Raw genomic sequence first — 14,586 nt, 5'->3', positions numbered from 1 at the left:
TGACCTTTATAACGGCTGCAAAATCAGGAACATTTTTAGTTGTTAGTCCATTTCAAAAATATATTGCGGACATCTTTAAAACCAATAGGCCTATTCCTTCTGAGCCATACCCAACCGGTGTTGTAATGTGAAAAAATATTACAAAATATACACTTCAATATTTTAATTCAAATTAAAAAAATCGCATGCGATAAAAAATGTGAAAAAATATAAATATGTCACAAAATACCAAAAAATCCATATATTAACATCATTATTGACATGTTTTTATGCGATTTTTTAAGATTTTATTCTTTTATGCCAAGAGGGCATTCTGAATTGACAAAATTTATCAAAATCGCTGCAGCCATTCTTAAGATATAAACATTCTAGCTAACATCCCCTTCCTTTGTATATACACATTGTATATATTTCGTTATATATATCCGATATATTTACTATCGGCATCTACGTAACGGTCAGAATTGACCTGTTCGTCTATTTGTGATTTCGCCGGGATTAAAAATATTCGCGGTGTAATGGAAAATTTGACTTTTATTTAACACAAATGTAATGGTATATTTCACCCACTAAATATTATCAAAATTGGAAGACTTCTAGCAACCCTCAAGCTCTAGCCCCATGCTAACTTCCGCTTTGATTGGTCCATTATTGCGACCTGTAGAGCAACTGCAAAATCAGGAAATTTTTCAGTTTTTGGTCCATTTCAACCCCTAAATATTATGCGATCATCTCCAAAAGAAATAGGGTTCTATTCTGACCTTAACCCCACTATATACTTTCCTATGTGGGAAATCAATATTTCGAGGTGTTACATAATTTTTGGCCCAATAAAACTTATAATACTCCCAACACTTAGTGTTGTAGAGTATAAATATATTTTGACTTCTGTTATGATTATTCAAATTGTTGACCCTCTATAGAGTAGGTTCCGACGGAATGGTCCAATATTGTCCATTTCGTATCGGCCAGGTTTGGACTATATTAGTTACTTGATAATTTTTAGGGAATGTTAAAATATGCCTGTGGTACCAGATATCGCTGACCGGGATTCCATTTTCATACTTCATCTAATACAGACAAAATTATTGGTATGGGCACAATTACAAGAAAATCGAACATTTATATCCAATTTTATGCGAAATCATAAATTCCATATTCATCTGATTCTGGTTGAGAGAAATATTTGAATATAGTAAGTTTTAAAGAATTGCTGACTTCTTTCGCAAGCTATGACAGATAAAAGTATCGAAAATTGTTATCATTTGTGGGAGAGATCTTGTGTTACCGAAAATGTTTGTGTGTGTGTGTGAAATTTGAAGAGAGTTGAAAGCTTATTTTGCTATTTTCTTGAACCCTATGTGAGAGGAGGTACCAGAAGAAATTGTCCTGTTTCTAAACTCTAAACTTTCTACAGGGTAAGATAAAAAAAAACTGGAACGAAGTCAAACGCCATAATTTTTACATTTTTTTACATTTTTCTGAATAAAAACAAAAATGTCGGAAATAGCATCAAATTTTAGAATAAGTTTAGATTTGTTTGAATTGGTCACCTTTGGCACGAATTACGGCCTTCAAACGGCCAATGAAACCGTCACACGCTGCCCGAATGTTGCTCTGCGGTATTTTGGCCCATTCCCGGTGAAGCGCTTGCTTGAGGTGATCGACACTTTGGTATTTTTTAGTGCCAACCTTGTTTTCCATAATACTCCAGACACAGTAGTCCAACGGATTGCTATCCGGAGATTTTGGTGGCCATTGTGCGCTGGAAATGAAGCGAGGAACTTCATTTTGTAACCATTCTTGGGTGGCGGGTGTTTGCGTGCCCAAGGCTTTAATACACCCTCCAGAATATTCGGCTTTTATTCTGATGCCGCAGTCGATTAATACGAGCGGAGAGCGACCATAGGATGTTATGGCGGCCAACACCATCACCATGACATGCGCTTGAGTTCTGGTGGCCAACCGAAGGTGCACATTTTCAGCTGACCTCTTTGGTAAGCAAACACGATCATTTTGTTTGCTTAACGAATGTTTTCTCATCGGAGAAACCAAATTCGGCAGTTCACCACTTTCGGCCAAGCGAAGCAACTCTTTAGCTCTTTTGAGGCTATTTTCTCATCGAAGAAAACCAAATTCGGCTGTTCACCACTTTTGGCCAAGCGAAGCAACTTTTTAGCTCTTTTGAGTCTATTTTCTTTCTGTTGCGGTGTAAGTTCTTGCACTTTTTTGGAATATCAATGGCTTTACTCCGAGCTAGTTTTTTACTATATACCGATCGGGATATTTCGATATATTCAGCTCACGAGCTATTTTTCGGCCACTGCGACGCGGGTTTCGAACAAGTCGCTTCTTACTTCTGAAACCATTTCGGTTGCTGTTGCTGTTTTCTTCCGTCCACTTCCTTGGCGTCACACAATCACACTTGAATTCAATCACGAATAACTTTTTTCTGGAAAATTCTCACCAAAATGCTTTTGTACGCTTATAAACAATGTAATGAGCTGTCTCCTCTATATATACCTTTCTGCTTTCTATTTAGAGATGTTACATAATTTTTGACCCAATCAAACTTATAATACCCCCAACACATAGTGTTGTAGGGAATAAAAATATAGAAATTGGGAAGGATATTTAAGGCATTTTAAATTTATCTCAAAACGGCGCATAGAATACAAAAGGTTGTAAATTGTCAAGAGATGTGTAATATCGTTTTTACACCTTCTCACGATCTCATAGGAGATCGGTAGACCTTCTCAAAGGATATCGGTAGATCTTCTTATAGAAGACCTTCTCGTAGAAGATCGGCATATCTTCTCATATATAGTTTGATCCTCTATAGAAAATACTCTTCTTTACGATCGATGGATCTTCTTTTGGAACATTCTCTTATTTTCTCACATGATGATGCTCGTATATCAGAGTAGTGTATGATCCCACTTAAGATCGGAGATCAGATCTTCTTCTTCCCCTTTCCCCAGTTCTCCTTCAACCTCTTATTTTCATTATGTTAAGCCATTTTACATATTTTATTGCAAAATCTTGGCAGTATTTTTATGTCCTTCTTCCTAAAGTCCCACGATGCCATCAATTTAAGTTGTAACTTCTTATGATTTCCATATTTTCTTTTTGTAATCCTTAACTTTTCCGCACATCTTATGATAAATTTATTTTAAAGGCCTCAAATTTCGCTCCCGTTTGTTCTAACTATTTCTCTTCTATCTTCTATTAACCCTTTCAGAATCGGTTTATGTCTTTGCTAGATAAATTTAATGTTTTCTCCACAGTCATCATCACATATTTATCTATTTTCGCACTCTCTCTCTCTCTTTCTCTCTCTCTCTCTCTAGACTAGAAGAAAATGTGTACGAAGGAAAAAGATTGTTCATAAGAATGTATAAGTTTATTGTTAAGTCGTTTAAAATGATGCCATCGAAACATTTGCTCTCTATTCTACTATAGCCGTGTGTATTCGTGCCCTTTATGGTAGCGTCCAATTGTTCAAACATTGACCTCCTCTAAGTTATGGAACATTGAACTCCTTAGAATTTAGTTGTTGAAAACCATCCTTCCTTCAAATAACCAAATTACTATACCACCCCATCTTCTGAAATGTGCGAACAAATCACACTAACCGTTTTTGCATATCATCATAAAATGAGAATTTATATCTCGCACCCACCATTTTATGAGCATCAGAATTACAATGGATGGATGTGCCGTTTTGTTGTTGTTGTGGAGCGCATTGTTGACGCTTTACAAGCCAACCAAGCTGGCGGCCAAGCCACGATTCATCTAGCTTTTGCTCACAAAAACCTACACAATTTATAATCATTCGGGTTTTTAAAGTCTTTCCTTGTTTCGTTGGATATTATCATGTAAATGTGGAATTTATGCATCCATGCGTCTCTCTCTCCACCCTTCCCCCTGAATCACACACATGACAATATTCTATGTATTTCAAATTCAGGTTATTTTTATAGTGAAGCCACCATCATTTATCTATCTGTCTGTTCGGCCGTCTGTCCATTGATGATGTTGCCAATTTAATTGATATTAATGTCCGAATATGGCTGGCGCTTAAACCGACTGACAAGAGTGTCAATTGTATGGCAAATTCACACACACAAACATTATTTTAAAAAGCAAATGAAATAAAAATTTCGCATACATATATGTGTGTGGGGTGATGGGGATTGGATAAATTACTACTGATGCTAATTGCTGCTTCGTTGTACATACATCCATATGTATCACATCAAAATGTGTTTCCCATTCTCTAGGGTCCGCATGACGGCATTCTAATTAGATTGATATTTATTCCAAACGGAGATCATTTGATTGGCGACACGCTTGTAATTAGCAGACGTTTCACTCCTCCGTTATGTGGGCGAAATTTCACTTGAATTTGCAAACTAAATTGTGATAAAAACAAAGCTTGGTATTGAATGACAAAATAGGTTTCGTATAAAAAGGTATGAATCTAAGATGGAACTCGGTTTTTGAATACATTTTCAGGTTTGTGGAAGCTTTCCATCTACAAATTAGAACATTTTTTTTCAAATTCAAGAGGACGAAGATTCTTACAGTAGACGAGAGAACTTTATTACAAGCAATCAGGAGATCTCCTAATGAAATATTTCCTCCAAAAAATCTTCTCAATGAAAATCAACAGGGCCTGCATTAAAAAAATGATCTGAATATTTTCTTCTTGTATAACGTCAGTGTCGTTGAAAAGATATGAACTATTTAATGTTCAGAAGATCCTTTCATAGAAGAAAAGAAGTTAGAAGGAGAAGGTCTGCTCACAGAACAACAAGAGGTCTTATCACCGAAGAGCAAGAGGTCTTCTCATAGAAGATCAAGAGATCTTCTAATAGAAGAGCAAGAGGTCATCTCATAGAAGAGCAAGAGGTCTTCTCATGGGAGATCGGTAGTGCTGTTGATCATCTCGTCGAAGATCGGTTGATCTTCTCATAAAAGATCGGAACCTTTCTCATAGGAGATCGTTAAACCTTCATTTAGGAAATTGGTAGATCTTCTCATAGAATATCGGTAGATCTTCTTGTAGGAGATCGGTAGATATTCTTTTATGAGAGGTCTTCTCATGGGAGATCGGTAGTGCTGTTGACCATCTCATCGAAGATCGGTTGATCTTCTCATAAAAGATCGGAACCTTTCTCATAGGAGATCGTTAAACCTTCTTTTAGGAAATTGGTAGATCTTCTCATAGAATATCGGTAGATCTTCTTGTAGGAGATCGGTAGATATTCTTTTATGAGATCGGTAGATCTTCTTGTAGAGCAGTATATCTTCTCATGGAAGATCGGTTGATCTTCTCATAGAAAATAGGTTGATCTTTTCATAGGAGACCGATAGATCTTCTCATAGGAGACCGATAGATCTTCTCATAGGAGATCGGTAGATCTTCTCATAGAAGACCAGTTGATCTTCTCATACAAGATCGGTTGATCTTCTCATAGGAGACCGATAGATCTTCTCATAGGACATCGGTAGGTCTTGTTATAGAAGATTGTTTGATCTTCTCATAGAAGATCGGTTGATCTTCTCATAGAATATTGGTAACCCTTCTCACAAGAGATCGGTTACCCTTCTCATAGAAGATCGTTAGACCTTCTCATACAAGATCGGTAGATCTTCTCATGGAAGATCGGTAGATTTTCTCATAAAAGACCGGTAGATATTTTCGTAGAAGATCTTGAAGATCGGTTGATCATCTCATAGAAGATTGGTTGATCTTCTCATAGAAGATCGGTTGATCTTCTCATAGAAGATCGGTTGATCTTCTCATAGAAAATCGGTTGATCTTCTCATAGGAGATCGGTTGATCTTCTTATAGTAGATCGGTTGATCTTCTCATAGAAAATCCGTTGATCTTCTCATAGGAGATCGGTAGATCTTCTCATAGAAGATCAGTTGATCTTCTCATAGAAGATCGGTTGATCTTTTCATACAAGATCGTTTGATCTTCTCATAGAATATCCGTTGATCTTTTCTCGATTTCATATGAGATTGGTAGATCTTTTCATAGGATATCGGTAGATCTTCTCATAGAAGACCTTCTCGTAGAAGATCTGGAAGATCAGTTGATCTTCTCATAGAGGATCGGTTGATCTTCTCATAATAGATCGGTAGACCTCCTCGTAGAAGATCGGTTTATCTTCTCATATACAGTTTGATCTTCTATAGAAAATACTTTTCTACACGATCGATGGACCTTCTTTTGGAATATTCTCTTATTTTCTCACACAATGTCTGATATCCATGATGATGCTCATATGTCAGAGAGTCGTCTTAAAGTAGATCTTTCGGAATAAAAGTAAACCTTTGAGAAGATCTGTAGATCTCATAAATACTTCTTCCCCTTTCCCCAGTTCTCGTTCACCCTCGTATTTTCATTATTTAAAGCCATTTTGCATATTTTATTGCAAAATCTTGGCGGTATTTTCCTTCTTGGCGGTATTGTCCTTCTTCCTAAAGTCCCCCGATGCCATCAATTTAAGTTGTAACTTCTTATGATTTCCATATTTCCTTTTTATAATCCTTAACTTTTCCGCACATCTTATGAATGACGTCATGAAATTTATTACCATATTTCTGAGTAAAGGTGTTATAAACTGTAGCAACTTTTTTTCACTGTTCACCATTGGCTAGCGCCAGAGGTCGGAACTCCTTATCAAAGAAATAAAAGTAGCAGGTGATTGCCAAGTCACAGGCTTCTTTAAGCATCTGCTCGCTGTTGATTCAACAAATATCCGCAACGGTATTCTTTGGCACAAGAAGAAGAAGAAGAAGTCCTACAAAAAACTCTGCCCCTGGCAACGGCGACAATGTTTCATTGTTAAACACTTTCAAAGCAAGCGTGTTGATGCTACCGCTTCATGGAGGAGCATTCGTTAGCAGGTGACTTATTTCTCACTTGTTTTCCTTTTCGTTTCCTTGAAATAATTCGTCGGAGAAACATTTGGTTTCCCTGCTGCTGTTTGTTTTATGTGAATTTATCACGAAGTGAAACGAAAACACATCCTTAATGTGAGTTTTGTGATATTTTTGGGGTTATGTTTTTTGCGTCCTCGGCTCGTTTTTCGGAAGTCCTCCGAAAAAAACGCTAACGTCTTGTTTTTCATCATAAACATAAGTTTGTTTTTGTCCTTCAGCTTTCTTTACACTTCTTTTGCAAGCTGACATTTTTTGTTACATTTATTCGAAATGCTTCTTCATGTTTTCTCCCCTCAAGAAATGTAAATATACGTCTTGAATGATTGCCATCGTTTTGCAGGTAAATAATGGATTTTTTTTTTTGGTGTGAAGTGGGTGTTCGCTGAGCTGGGTACTCACCTGAGTGGATAAATGAATGAAAAACGACGACGATGATGATTATTATGATGGCGTTGATGCTGCCGTTGATGAATATGGCGATAATAACTGCCGGTCATATTCTTCTAAAGATTTTCAAAGAAAATCAACATTCACCTGCTTATTTTTTGAAATATAAATGTAAACATTTGCGGCAAATGAAGAGGAGAATTTAAAAATAATCTTTGCTTATTTGGTTTAAAGCGAGCGTAAAATTAGTTTTTTTCCTCCTCTTTTTGTGTAGATATCGTTATAAAGAAGATTATTATTTTCGGTATACTTGAAATAATGTTAATTAAAATTTTTATTTTTACAGGCTTCAAGCTTTTAATATAAAAAAATTAATATATTCGCAGATATTTAATTTGAAAATAAAAAATATATAAAATGTATAAGAGTGGAATGTGATTTAGAATTGCGGAAAATGGAGTCACTTGGAAATGTATTAATGGACAATAAAGGCAAAAAAAAAAAGAATATAATAAAGAAGTTTGTGCAGACCGAAAATTACACAGCCTCCACAATGAGCCAAACCGAAATTCGATTAGAAAATATGCTACCCAATAAACATTTGGTTGCCACATAAACACTTTCCGTGCGATAAGTAATGAAAAAGGAATGGTTTCAACATCTTTACAAGGCAAAATAATTCGCGTTCACTTTACCACTAGCAATAATTTACGACTGCACAGGATTTTCATTTCCTGCTACGAAACATACGGTCGTTGATATCAATCTCCGCGTCGGTAAAAAAAAAAAGTGGGAAGAATTTGCCGAAGTACATATAAGTACAATTAATATTCGTACTTAGCAAAAATGTGTAAGTCAAGCCACCACATTACTAGAAGGTTTAGAATAGCATTCAAAGAAAAAATTACCAAGAAACGAGGAACTACAGCACAGAGTGTGCAGATCTAACCCCCATAGGTCCATGGTTTGAAAATCTATGTCGTCAAACAAATAAAGAATAAGGACGAGCCAAAACCCTGCCGACGCACATATGTACAAGTTGTTAAACAACAATTTATCTTCGAACCCACCGAAGACTTAGAAATCACATATCTATGTCGAGAAACTCATCGCAAAATAACGTAAAGAGACTTCCTTTTACATTACTAGAAGCTTAACAAAAAATAGGTTATTTTAAAAATTTACAATCTCAGAGAACCTATTTTCATCATTACTAAGTAAAGACAGTACAATTTTGAAAAAAGTGTATGTGTTAGCTGTTCGACAACCACTGTCAGGAAAATAAACAAAAAAATAAAACAGGTGAAAAAGCAGCTAAGTTCGACAGAAAAATACCGCTTAAATGATATACGTTATATAGGGCCTATACGAAGATCCTGCATACTTAATTTCTTGTCAAGGGCTGTAGTACCCATTGGACCCACATGGCACATTTATGAAAATTAACCTGCCTACATATGTGTGCAAAATAATAGCCTTTTATCTCAATGATCAAGAATATACAGGGTGAGATGAAAAAAATGCAACCAACTTCAGGCTGCTGTCATTTCTAAGCCACTCGTCCGACAGTTGTTAAAATTATTCCAGTGACACATTATTATATTGTTTACAAGCGTACAAAAACTTTTTGGTGAGAATTTTCCAGAAAAAAAGTTATTCGTAATGGAGTTCAAGCGTGATAGCGTGATTTCTTTATATTTGGCTGGAAAACCACAAGTGGCTATCGTTAGAGCACTCCAGCATTTAAATGTGAATAAATTTTTTGTATTTCGTACTATCCGCTCGTTACTGTGACACTGGTAGCGTAGCCCGACGTCAAGGAAGTGCACGGAAGAAAACGGCAACATAAGCAGAAATAGTTCGAAAAGTAAAGAGGCGATTTGATCTAAACCCGCGTCGCAGTGGCCGAAAAATGGCTCGTGAGCTGAACATATCGCAATATTCCATTCGGAAAATATTGAAAAATGAGCTCGTTGTAAATCCATTGAAATTCCAAAAAGGTGCAAGTACTTACACCGCAACAGAAAGAAAATAGACTTAAAAGAGCTAAAGAGTTGCTTCGCTTGGTCGAAAGTGGTGAACTGCCGAATTTGGTTTTTTTTTCGATGGACATTCGTTGTCCAGCAGTTTAAGCAGAGATAAGCGCCTTTTCCAGCAAAGAAAGAAAATGATCGTGTTTACTTGTCAGCTGAAAATGTGCACCTTCGGTTGTCCACCAGAACTTAAGCGCCGGCCATGGTGATGGTGTGGGCCGCCATAGCAGCCGATTTACAGCCGAGCTTATATTAATCTAATCGTATTAGTCCGAATAAATGTCAATTTTATTATTAATAGACGTTGGATATTCCAACAGGACTCAGCACTATCGCACTCAGTACGCGCCAACCAAGAATGGTTACAAAATGAGGTTCCACGCTTTATTTCCAGGTCACAATGGCCACCAAAATCTCCGGATACCAATCCGTTGGACTATTGTGTCTGGAGTATTTTGGAAAGCAAGGTTGGCGCTAAAAAATACCAAAGTATCGATAACCTTAAGCAAGTGCTTCGCCGGGAATGAGCCAAAATACCGCAGAGCAACATTCGGGCAGCGTGTGACGGTCTCATTAGCCGTTTGAAGACCATAATTCGTGCCAAAGGTGACCAAATCGAACAAATCCAAACTTATTGCTTTCATTCAATAAAATTTAAAATAAAATGTAAAAATTATGGCTTTTGACTTTGTTGCAGATTTATCTCATCAGGTAGACCTAGTGGACCTTTTTATAGGAAAACCTTGTTGACTTCCATACTCTTTAATAAGTATTATCAATTCTTCTATTGAAGCTTTAAAATCAATGTTCTATTCAAATGTCTCACAAACTCCTCAACATTTCTTTCCTACCTTCTATGAAAAAAAATATTCAATTACAGAACAGTGTTGGCTTGTTTGTTCGGGATACCGTAGTATTTTGTTGTTGCAAAATGGTCAGGCTTTATCCCTTTATTGTTGTTTTTATAAATTTCAATTACTTTACATTATATTTCTCTTAAAGAAGACCACGCAGTGTCTGTAAGAAAATCGTTCGCCAATTGAATTTACCTGCCCTATATTGCTTAAAAATTATCATCATCTCTAAATTCACCACTAGTTATCTGTATTTTCATATTGTAGAGGAAAATCCCATTAATGCCTTATCTAAAATACCCATGCCACCAACGCTTTAGGACAATGTTTTTTTATACCTTCAATTTTCTTACGTTTGCCAACCGCTGATGACCTGATATCCTTTTTTCGTTCACCACAATTCATGTCATTTATTTAATTTTAACATGCCATTGAGAGTGTCTTTTTTGCTGTTATGAGATAAGCGCCTTGTCCAGAACGACGCTGTGAAACGTTGGCGAGTACTTCATAGGCTTCCCCACACACTATGTCCATGGACTGCTGGAACGCCCGTGTTGAGTATTACAAGGACACTTGACGTTATTGTGTTGTCCTTTTTGGTGTTTGTTTCTCGTTTTGTGGCCAGTCATTGATTTATAATGTGTGAAAAATATACATTTCTTTTTATTTACCACACACACACACAGAGAGACGGAGACATACCACCCCACACAACACCGTAGTGCACTATCATAACCATCGTTTATTATAAATCGATAATCACCAATGTTGTACAACAATATTTATTATATTTATTTACAAGAAATAAAACACACACACAAAAAAATCGGAGAATATTTTCAAAAGCCTTTAAGAATTGAAAACAAATATTGATTTTATGCATTTCTTTGTCGCTATCGAAAACATACAAAACGCTTGCGATGGAAGTAAAAGAGAAGTGTTAAAATTCTCACAATGGTTTATAAAAGGTTGTTTGCTTTTTTTTATAAATGATAAATAATATTGAGAGAGGACCTCATTGATTATAAAAATATTTTCAAGGACCATTAGAGCCACACTCGTGGATTTTTTTAATTATTTTCAAGGACTATATGAGCAAGGACTATATGACTATTTTTAAATATTTTGCACGAAAGTCCAGGTTCAAGACTCGGGTTTGACCCGGATCTGCCAAACTGATATGGACAATATGTATCATTTGAATAGTAATCAAGGTACCAACTACTAATCACATTATGGGGGTATTTAAAACGATTCAGGAGTTATATTTAGATAAACAATTTTTTAAACGCACTTTTTTTCATAAAATCCCCTAAAAAGTCGAAAAAGGGTCCATTATGGGCCAATTATAGCTAACAACCCAATATCCATATCTCTGAATTAAGAAAGAATAATAAAAAATATTGTAGCATTATGGAAAGATTATAGGGTCAACTATATTTTGGCATATACAGGGTGTGATAAAAAACTGCACCAAAGTCAAACCGCATAATTTTTACATGTTTTTTTGTAAAGCCTAAAATTTCGGAATTAGCTTTGTTCGAATTGGTTACCTTTAGCACGAGTTATGGGCTTCAAACGGCCAATGAAACCGTCACATGCTGCCCGAACGTTGCTCTGTGGTATTTTGGGCCATTCCCGCCGAAGCGCTTGCTTGAGGTGATCGACACTTTGGTATTTTTTAGTGCCAGACACAGTAGTCTAACGGATTAGTATCCGGAGATTTTGGTGGCCATTGTGAGCTGGAAATGAAGCGAGGAGCCTTATTTGGGTGGCGCGTACTGAGTGCGATGGTGCTGAGTCCTGTTGGAATGTCCAAGTTCTGCGGCCAAAATGTTTGCGTGCCCAAGGCTTCAATACACCCTCCAGAACATTTTCGCGATAATATTCGGCATTTATTTGGATTAATACGATTCTATTAATACGAGCGGCTGTTATGGCGGCCCACACCATCACCATGACCTGCACTTGAATTCTGGTGGCCAACCGAAGATGCACATTTTCAGCTGACCTCTTTGGCAAGTAAACGCATATGGCAAACACATTTGGCATATACAGGGTGAGATAAAAAAAAACTGCAACAAAGTCAAACGGCATAATTTTTACATGTTGTTTTAAAGCAAAAATGTTCGGAATTAGCTTTGTTCGAATTGGTCACCTTTGGCACGAGTTATGGGCTTCAAACGGCCAATGAAACCGTCACACGCTGCCCGAACGTTGCTCTGCGGCATTTTGGTCCATTCCCGCCGAAGCGCTTTCTTGAGGTGATCGACACTTTGGTATTTTTTAGTACCAACCGTGCTCTACAAAATACTCCAGACACAATAGTCTAACGGATTGGTATCCGGAGATTTTGGTGGCCATTGTGCGCTGAAAATGAAGCGAGGAGCCTTATTTGGTAACCATTCTTGGGTGGCGCGTACTGAGTGCGATGGTGCTTAGCCCTGTTGGAATGTCCAAGGTCTGCGGCCAAAATTTTTGTGTGGCCAAGGCTTTAATAAACCCTCCAGAACATTTTCGCAATAATATTCGGCATTTATTCGGATTAATACGATTCGATTAATACGAGTGGAGAGCGACCATCGGCTGTTATGGCAGCCCACACCATCACCATGACCGGCACTTGAATTCTGGTGGCCAACCGAAGGTGCACATTTTCAGCTGACCTCTTTGGCAAGTAAACACGATCATTTTGTTTGTTTACAAACTGCTGGACAACGAATGTGTTCTCATCGGAGAAAACCAAATTCGGCAGTTCACCACTTTCGACCAAGCGAAACAACTCTTAAGATCTTTTGAGTCTATTGTCTTTCTGTTGCGGTGTAAGTTCTTGCACTTCTTGGAATTTCAATAGCTTTACCCCGTACTCATTTTTCAATATTTTCCGAATGGAATACTGCGATATGTTCAGTTCACGAGCCATTTTTCGGCCATTGCAACGCGGGTTTCGTTCAAGTCGCTTCTTATTTTTCGAACCATTCCTTCTGTTGTTGCTGTTTTCTTCCGTCCACTTCCTTGACGTCGGGCTACGCTACCAGTTTCACGGGAACGAGAGATGGTACGAGACACAAAAGATTGATTCACATTTAAATGCTGGAGTTCCCTAACGATAGCCACTTGTGGTTTTCCAGCCAAATATAAAGATATCACATTATCACGCATGAATTCCATTACGAATAATTTTTTTCTGGAAAATTCTCACCAAAATGCTTTTGTACGCTTGTAAACAATATAATGAGCTGTCATTGGAATAATTTTAACAGCTATCGGACGGGTGGTTTTCGGAGAAATGACAGCAGACTGGAGATGGTTGCAAAAATGTAATAAAAATGGCTCAAATCAGGATCTACCCTCATCTTTGGAATATACCAAAAAGTGGACCGGCATGCCCAATTTTTTAAACCAATGATTCTCGAAGTAATCCAAAGTTCACTATAAATTGTCAAGGCTCTATTTTAAATGTTGCAAAATAAATCTGAAAATATTGTTATCCCTTTGTATGTGGTCAGCTAGTCCTTGTATAGGACTTCAGAAAGTTAAGAATCAAAAAGTGTGAAGTCATAAGAATATTTGCAACGGATTCGAAAAAAGGAAAAGAAAAATTTTAGTATGGTACAACACAATACTACAATACAATCAGAGGAATAAAATATTTCTTCCTTTGAACTTTTTCCAAAAAATGAAGTACTAAAGGAGATTTTGACTTGATTGAGAATGAACACATGTTTAATTTGCAGAACAAACTTAAACACATAATTTTCTATTGTGCCGTGTTCTTAGGCCTTTTTAGTACTAAAAATGCACCTTTGTTCAGTTCCTTCAGCGCAAGGAGAAGAGCATTCTCTATTAAAAATGTTTTTTTTTTTTTTTTCAAATATTTTATTTATTTATTTAAACGCCGGAATGTTTATCTTTAATATTACATTGTGCCATCCTGCAAAAGAATCTCTAATAATCCCTTGAGCAATCCTCGGCAACAAAACAATAGTCATAAATCGTTGTGTGAAAATCTTTAACTTTTCTGGCACTTCATAAAAAAATTGCCTGACCAGCGATTTGAAGAGGGATTGATGGTGGCCAAGCAGTGTGAAATTTCACGCATTAACAAATGGCTTAAGGAGAGCAGTAGAATTGCTCTTCACACACACACACACACAAGCAAAATCTTTAAGACATACTGTGCATCGGTGTGTGCGCGTAAGGACTCAATGCACAAAGACCTCAAATAAATCTTCAAATACCTGAATATGTCCTTGTGCAACATTGACAATAACAATGATTATGCTGTGTCTTCTTCTTCTTCTGCCACTTACAACAGCAACAGCAACAATGGCCCAGCACGTGCTATTATT

The 14,586-nt window shown here is 36.9% G+C and overlaps 1 protein-coding gene across 1 annotated transcript in view; it reads left to right on the top strand.

The window, feature by feature from the left end:
* LOC101897312 (disintegrin and metalloproteinase domain-containing protein adm-2) overlaps window positions 1-14,586 on the top strand; it is a 211,898-nt gene that overhangs the window by 122,525 nt on the left and 74,787 nt on the right. The window lies entirely within an intron of this gene.

Source organism: Musca domestica, unplaced genomic scaffold, assembly GCF_030504385.1.
Source record: "Musca domestica strain aabys unplaced genomic scaffold, Musca_domestica.polishedcontigs.V.1.1 1, whole genome shotgun sequence".
NCBI classification, from domain to species: Eukaryota; Metazoa; Arthropoda; class Insecta; order Diptera; family Muscidae; genus Musca; species Musca domestica.
The sequence above is the reverse complement of the archived record's forward strand: the minus strand, read 5'-3'. Positions and strand labels throughout refer to the sequence as shown.